This window comes from Lissotriton helveticus, chromosome 2_1 (assembly GCF_964261635.1).
Source record: "Lissotriton helveticus chromosome 2_1, aLisHel1.1, whole genome shotgun sequence".
Taxonomy (NCBI): Eukaryota; Metazoa; Chordata; class Amphibia; order Caudata; family Salamandridae; genus Lissotriton; species Lissotriton helveticus.
The window spans coordinates 1602953530-1602960629 of NC_136059.1; positions in this window are offsets into that span (position 1 = coordinate 1602953530).

The window sequence follows — 7100 nt, forward strand, 5'->3', positions numbered from 1 at the left end:
CATGTTCAACAACAAAATGTTAAAGTTAGAAAATGAAGAGATAGTGAAACTGGAAGCTACAGATAAAATAGAGCATATGGGAGCCACAATTATTGTGTCTGAAAATTTGAAATCAAAATTGGATTCATTAGAGAAGACTATATCTAAAACTGCTGGTTTTGAAAAGACTCTGAATGTGTGTTTAAATTGTCGTATCATTTTGAGAAGGAATTTAAATGTTGAAAGAGGTCTGGTAAATGGAGCAATGGGTCATGTTGTTGGTTTTGTGAATTACAAAAATAGAGATGGAATTGAAATTTTAAAAATTGAATTTGATGGCATTGATGAAATAGAACAAATTTGTCGTTGTTCAGCTAGAGTTTTTGCTCGTGAAAGACTTATATGTTCGCCGAAAACAGTTTCCTATTTGTTTGGCATATGCGGTGACAATTCATAAGTCTCAAGGTTTAAGTGTAGATAGCGCTTTGGTGAACATTGGAAGTTCTGTGTTTAAAGAGGGTATGGCATATGTGGCATTATCATGAGTCAGAACTTTATCAGGATTGTACTTGATTGAGTGTGATGAAACAAAGATTTGTGCAGATCTACATTGTGTTAAAGAATACAATAGGTTAAGAAGAGAGTATGCTCCACATTTGCTTCAATATCCTCTGATTGAAAAACGTGTGGTAGGCCGAAAAAGAAGAAATGAGAGTAATTGCAGTGAGGTAGTAGCAAAAAGACAAAAAGTAGACAAAACTGTAATTGTAAGCAGAAGGAAAAAGGATTCTGTTGAAGATGTTGTTGGATTTCAGTTTGAAAACAGGTCTGGTGTCAACTGCTATGCTAATGTAGTGGTTAATGTTGTTTTTTTTCTTCAAAATATTCAAGAACAGATTGTTGAAAATCGGGATCGAAGATTCTGCTGTTTGTTGAATTCCGTGTTTGAGAACTGTACCAGTGATAGAGCAAAAATAGAAAGTGTTTCAGAAATTCGAAATCTTCTAGACATATGTACTGGTCAAAATCAATTTTCACAGAATATTCAGCAGGATTGTCAGGAATTTTTAATGTATATGTTTGATGTATTGGAAGATGAAGGTGTAGATATAAAAAATCTTTTTAGCCTTTCTTATCAATGGCAGCATGACTGCGACAACTGTACTTTATCAAGTACTACTAGAATAGACACTGAAAGATTTATATATTTGACTTTACCAGACTGCAAATCAGTGCCTTTTAATAATCTAGTTAAAGCAGCTGATCACAATATGGTGTGTACCCAATGTAAGTCTACAATGCTGTCCACATTTTTTCTACAAAATTATGGTCAGTATGTCATCTTAATGTTCCAACGATGTGGACCTGATGGAACTAAATTGACAACTTCTATTAAAAATGTTGTGGCTTCACAGTTATCGATATCAGGAAGAACCTTTGCAACCACTGTTCCCAGGAACGCGCGCGGCCGAGCGCGCGCGCACTTCCCTACCCCCGAGCGCGCAGTCCCATGTGTGGAGCACGCACAGAGGGCACAGAGGGCACATCCCGCGAGAGTATTCGCGGCGCCGCCACTTTTAAAAGGCGCGCGCCGCGAAAAACGGGCATTTCCTGATTGTGGAGGACGGCGGCGGAAGTGACCACTTTAGATTAATTGAATACTCCGTAGCAGAGGTAAGTGTTGTAATGTGGCCACTTGCTGACCTTTTGTTTTTGCCGGGTTCACGTTTGTTTTGCCGCCCTGTAGTGCACGCACTGTTGGTTTTAAATTCTTTCATTTGTAAAGCGAGGCTGCGGGCAGATTGAGTGCTTTTGTTAAACTATCCATGTTAATCGCAGCCCCTTCACGAGCTGCGATTAACATGGATGCTTTAACAAAAGCACTCAATCTGCCCGCAGCCTCGCTTTACTTACACAATGCAGTAAGTTTAAAAACACCGCTTGTGGGCTTTTCGGGGAAATCTGCCCAGTTTGCAGACTTGCTGCATTATTTTGGAAGTAAAGCGAGGCTGCGGGCAGATTGTTTTCTTTTATTTAGAAGCAATTATATGAGCTTCTTTTTGGTCCTGATGAATTGCCTGAGTGGCAAGAAACATGTTGACCACACGTTCACTAAGGGTTGAATGAGGCACGATTACTTTATTTATCCCGCCTCAATACCCCTTATCGTTCCTTTTAATAAAGCAGTGAGCCATACTATTAAATTCCTTTCCCCATGGACTCCACTGACTTTTTTTAGACCACACTCACGCTCACTATTGCACTTTTTTAGGTCCCTCACACTCACACACCCTTTGGCTAAGGAATAAAAGAACCCCGCCAAAGTGCAGCATCCGGTGCTGCCCGACAGGCATTGCACTGCCAGTCTGTCGCAGGGGCAGGATACCGATGATGACGCTGGACGATCGCCGGGTGGGATGACAATAGTCGTCCAACCGGTGACCTGTGTGAGGCATCCCCAAATTCCGTAAAGGGTTCACAACATTCACTTTTTTCTGTTGAACTCAATATGAGTGAGAGGTTCACGTTAGTCATTTAGTTGACTCTGCCCGGGGAACTCTGTATATTCTTTGTTGTTGGTTCTTTTATTTAGATATCCATGTTAATCGCAGCTCGTAAAGGGGCTGCGAGTAACATGGATACTTTAACAAAAGCACTCAATCTGCCCGCAGCCTCGCTTTACTTCCAAAATAATGCAGCAAGTCTGCAAAGCAGACAGATAACCCTAAAAAGCCCACAAGCGGTGCTTTTAAACTTGCTGCATTATCATGGTAGTAAGGCACAAAGAAAGAATGACGTTTTAAAATATATTAACACGCATGAGACCCCTTCGCTAGATGAGCACCGAGCTGTTGTCCCACCTTCGGCCTTCTGTGGTGCAAATGCAGCACAGCTGGCACACATTACTTCAGCGTGCATTGGCCTCAGCCCTCCTCGGTTGCCAACAGAGATCGACGGAACACTGACGCTCTCAGCCAGCATGAGCATTTACAGTCTATTACCTCGAACTGACTGACTTTAATAAGACTTCATTATAGCCCGGGCGGTGCGGTGTTTTCACTTTAGGAACCCCTGGCATGTCTGCCACTGGCACCATCTGGTAACAACCTCACCCTACCGCTACAGCGTGTGCCTTTAAGTTTCTAGAGAAGTTACACTTTAGGTGAGGACTTCCAGAAAAGAATATGTCTTCTCAACACCAGCATCCGGTTTCCTAGACAAATTATTCTTGTGCTAAAAATGTTTTCCATTTATTGATTGATGTAACACTGACTACTGTGTTTGTCTAGGGCGCACCTGTGCATTGCCTGGTGCTGTGTCTGACCTAGGCATGAATGTCTTGGCATTTCATGTAACTGCATCTTTTTCTATTCGCTTCTTTATTTATTTATTTGTTTATTTAGCTCCATGTAGGCCTGTTCCGGGCATCCTCAGACAACTGTGACTTTAACTTCTTTTCAGTTTTGTATTTGTATTGTTGTTGAATAATGCCGTGTATGTGATCTCTGAATTTGAAGCCTTATTGTATTGTATTTCTGTTAATTTGTTTTCCCCTCAATGAAAATGACTTGAAATTACAAAAAAATGTTTTCCATAATAGCATCTCTCCAAAGTCTCAGCATGACCCGCCATAGCAGCGTCTCCTGGCTGCTGCTTGCAATAAAGTGCTCCATATAATCATTACGCTCGCGCACTGAACATATCGCACTATAAAGTGCTCTGTGCCAGCAGGAGTAAAGTTATTGTCTATTTCCGTCACGTGGCTGGGCGCACACTTCTAGGAGGGGAGCAGGGAGGGTCTTGGCTCGGTGGGGGGTTGGGGGGGCGGAGTGGGGGCCCCGTGGGCTGTGGCGAGAGATCTGGGGGGGGATCCTGAGTGAGGGCCCCGGGTCTGGAGGCGGGAGGGGGGCCTGAGGTACAGGAGACTCAGATGGGACAGATATGGCAGTCTGAGGGGGGCATATATGAGGTGTGGGGACAGATACGGAGGAGGGGAGTTAGGGGACATAACATGTGAATACCGGAGGGGACACTGAGTGAGAGGGATACGGGGGGTAAGAGTGCACAGGGATGGAGGGGGCATACAGGAGGAGTGGACCGGATATAGGAAGGGGGGCAATGCGGGATGAGGCGAGTGACGTCCAAGTGAAAGCCGTTCCAGCGATTAAACTCTGTAGCGCCAAGAAACCCCCGGAGAGTGAACGAGGCGCTTCCAAAACGCCCAAAACAAGACATAGATTGCTGGTGAAGATGAAGATAACTTAGAGCGGATGAGGTCGAAGAGCGTGGGGGGCTGGGGGGGCACAAGCACTGCCCTCTAGGCCAAGGGGAAGGTGCACTGTCAGAGCAGCCCCCCCCTCCAATAAAGCCCCTTTTAATCTCCTCAGCCTCGGCCTGCATGACTTGGGGGGGGTGGGAGGGGAGAGGTTCGCGTGGGGAGGGGGGAGGCGGTTATTTAAATAAATACATTTAAAAAAACTTACCAGGGCATCTCTTCCGCCGGTTCTGCGTCGCATCACGCACGTTTCCAGGCTCTCACACAGTGAAACTAACTTCTCCCCGCTCTTTTTCTTCACTGGCAAGTGGAATGACTGGATGCGACTGGGGGGTCTACTAGGCTGTATCCTGACATTTGACTGGGCATGGGGCGACTGTATGCCACCGCCGGAGCAGGATCCCATCTCCAGACTCCTGCACTACATTAGGTATGTCAATGGAGTCGCCGTGCGAAGTTAAAAGCGCCGTGCGCTCAGCCGGTGCGTTTGTTGACTCATGCGCACTTGAGGCTGTGAAGCAGCTGCCAGCAAGGGGCGGAAATGTAAACAGACGAATTGTCAAAGCTGTCAATTCGTCTGCTTACATTTCTTGCTGCTGCCCGATTATTATTGAGCACTGACTGAGCACAGTGAGCAGCCAGTTTTTTGCCTAGTGGGGCGCTGCCCCGTCGCCCCCTATGGACCAGCCGCCACTGGTCGGAGCATTGCAAATTAAACACATCAGCCTGCCAGCAACTTCACATTAAACACAAGTATCTGAGATTGAGCAACATCGACAAAAATAAAAAAACTATTCTAGCCAATACTGCCCAGCACCGGGAAAAATAATAATGAAAAGCCTTCCCCAGTGTGCTGTTTGTGCCTGCATGTATCATGTTTCAGTGGCCATTTTATCTTTTGAGGCAAGTGTGATCACGTATGCTCTCACCAGTCATCACAAGTGCAACATTATACATCACGTTGGGTAGAGGGAAAGGCTGTATTGTTTGCAGAGCTCTGTTCTCCATCGCCAGTAGCGCACACACTTTATATATCCTACATGTTAATCTTGGTATGTGGCTTTCTAGGTTTTTCTCTAATCTTCTATTAAGGGCATCAGAGTGTGCTGTCTTATGGTCCCAAAGGCATCATAAAGATTGTGTTTCCAACAGCAAATCATAGCAGCGCTGCCCTAATCTCATTGCCGCATGGCTTCAGGCTGCAGTAAATAAATGTAAAATTACAATGATGGCCCCGCTGCTAATTGCCGGGGAGTGACTGGTGCAGCTGGCAGGTCTGTACTTTGAAAAGGCGGGCAGCCAGGGCAGCCCACCGAAGTTAACCCGATTTGCAGTGGCTCTGATCAAAGCCTTGAGGCCTCACAAGTGAGCACCAGATTCATGGCCTATTTTTGGCTCATCTATCACCATCTGTTACCTAAAAGTAAGTCATTCACTATTTATGAATCTATCATTTAATTGCTATCGGCGAGTAGTGAGCGAGTTAGCGTGAGTGCCACAGTTTGGTTGTTGAACAATTGTGCAGCACGCCCCAGTGCGCTGTACCCGCTCCTCCGCTACTTTATAATGAGTCAAAACTTCCACTAGACAAAAAACAGATCTCTCTGCAGCTGGTCCATCAATCTCTAGAGTTATCCAGCCAAATTGAAGAGGAGAAGCCTGTATTGATCCCAAGTTTTCTGGTGCCACATTGTTCAGCCACTAATTGTACATACTTCTCCAAGTCCACCTTAACACCTCCCAAGTCCCTGACCACTACCCTGCACGCATCAGTGCGGCCCTCTGTCACACCACAACCAAATATTTTTGACACTGAGAAAAATATTTGCGAGTACCCATGGTCTATTGTAAATGTGATTACATGCAAATGTGTGTGAATGGGACACATATCTGTTAAAACATTGACATGGCAAAAGGTAAAGAAAACGCATGAGAGTGGCTGGATTGTGTGGGTAGGTGCATATAAGTTTAGCCTAATGGGTGCTAATAATGAAGCACAGGGGCACGTGCTTATTTGTCTAAACTTGATTCCCAGGTAACTATTCGATTGTTTTTCCTAATGGAGTATCTGGGCCAGTCCCATTCATTTATTGTAACTCTTAGAGCCTTTGCTAACCATCTTGTCTTCAATTGCAGATTTCCAGTCTGTAAGGTATTTGGATTTGAATGGTCAGGCGTGAGTACCCACAAAGACAAGGTAATTCTGTGTATGTTCCACATTGGATTTTGGGGGTACTGGGTAAATAGATTCACAATCTGCACCCCTTTTCTTTTGCAGGTTTGTGAGACTGTGCTACAAATACAGTTGTACAGGCAAACAGTAGTACAGGCAGATCAAACAGGTAATTGTTTGGTAGAGTTAAACTGTGGTGCATCTTGTGTTCTTGTGTATTGTAGTATAACAACATACCTTACCCATGTTTTCTTCTGTTCTAGGATTCGCAGACTGTACCCCACACATTTGAACGGGAATACGTGAGTACAAGCAGAGCAGGTACTTGTTTGGTAGAGTTAAACTGTGGTGGATCTTGTGCATTGTAGTATAACAACATACCTTACCCATGTTTTCTTCTGTTCTAGGATTCGCAGACAGTACCCCACACATTTGAACGGGGATACGCGAGTACAAGCAGAGCAGGTACTTGTTTGGTAGAGTTAAACTGTGGTCCATCTTGTGCATTGTAATATAACAACATACCTTACCCATGTTTTCTTCTGTTCTAGGATTCGCAGACAGTACCCCACACATTTGAACGGGGATACGTGAGTACAAGCAGAGCAGGTACTTGTTTGGTAGAGTTAAACTGTGGTCCATCTTGTGCATTGTAATTTAACAACATACCTT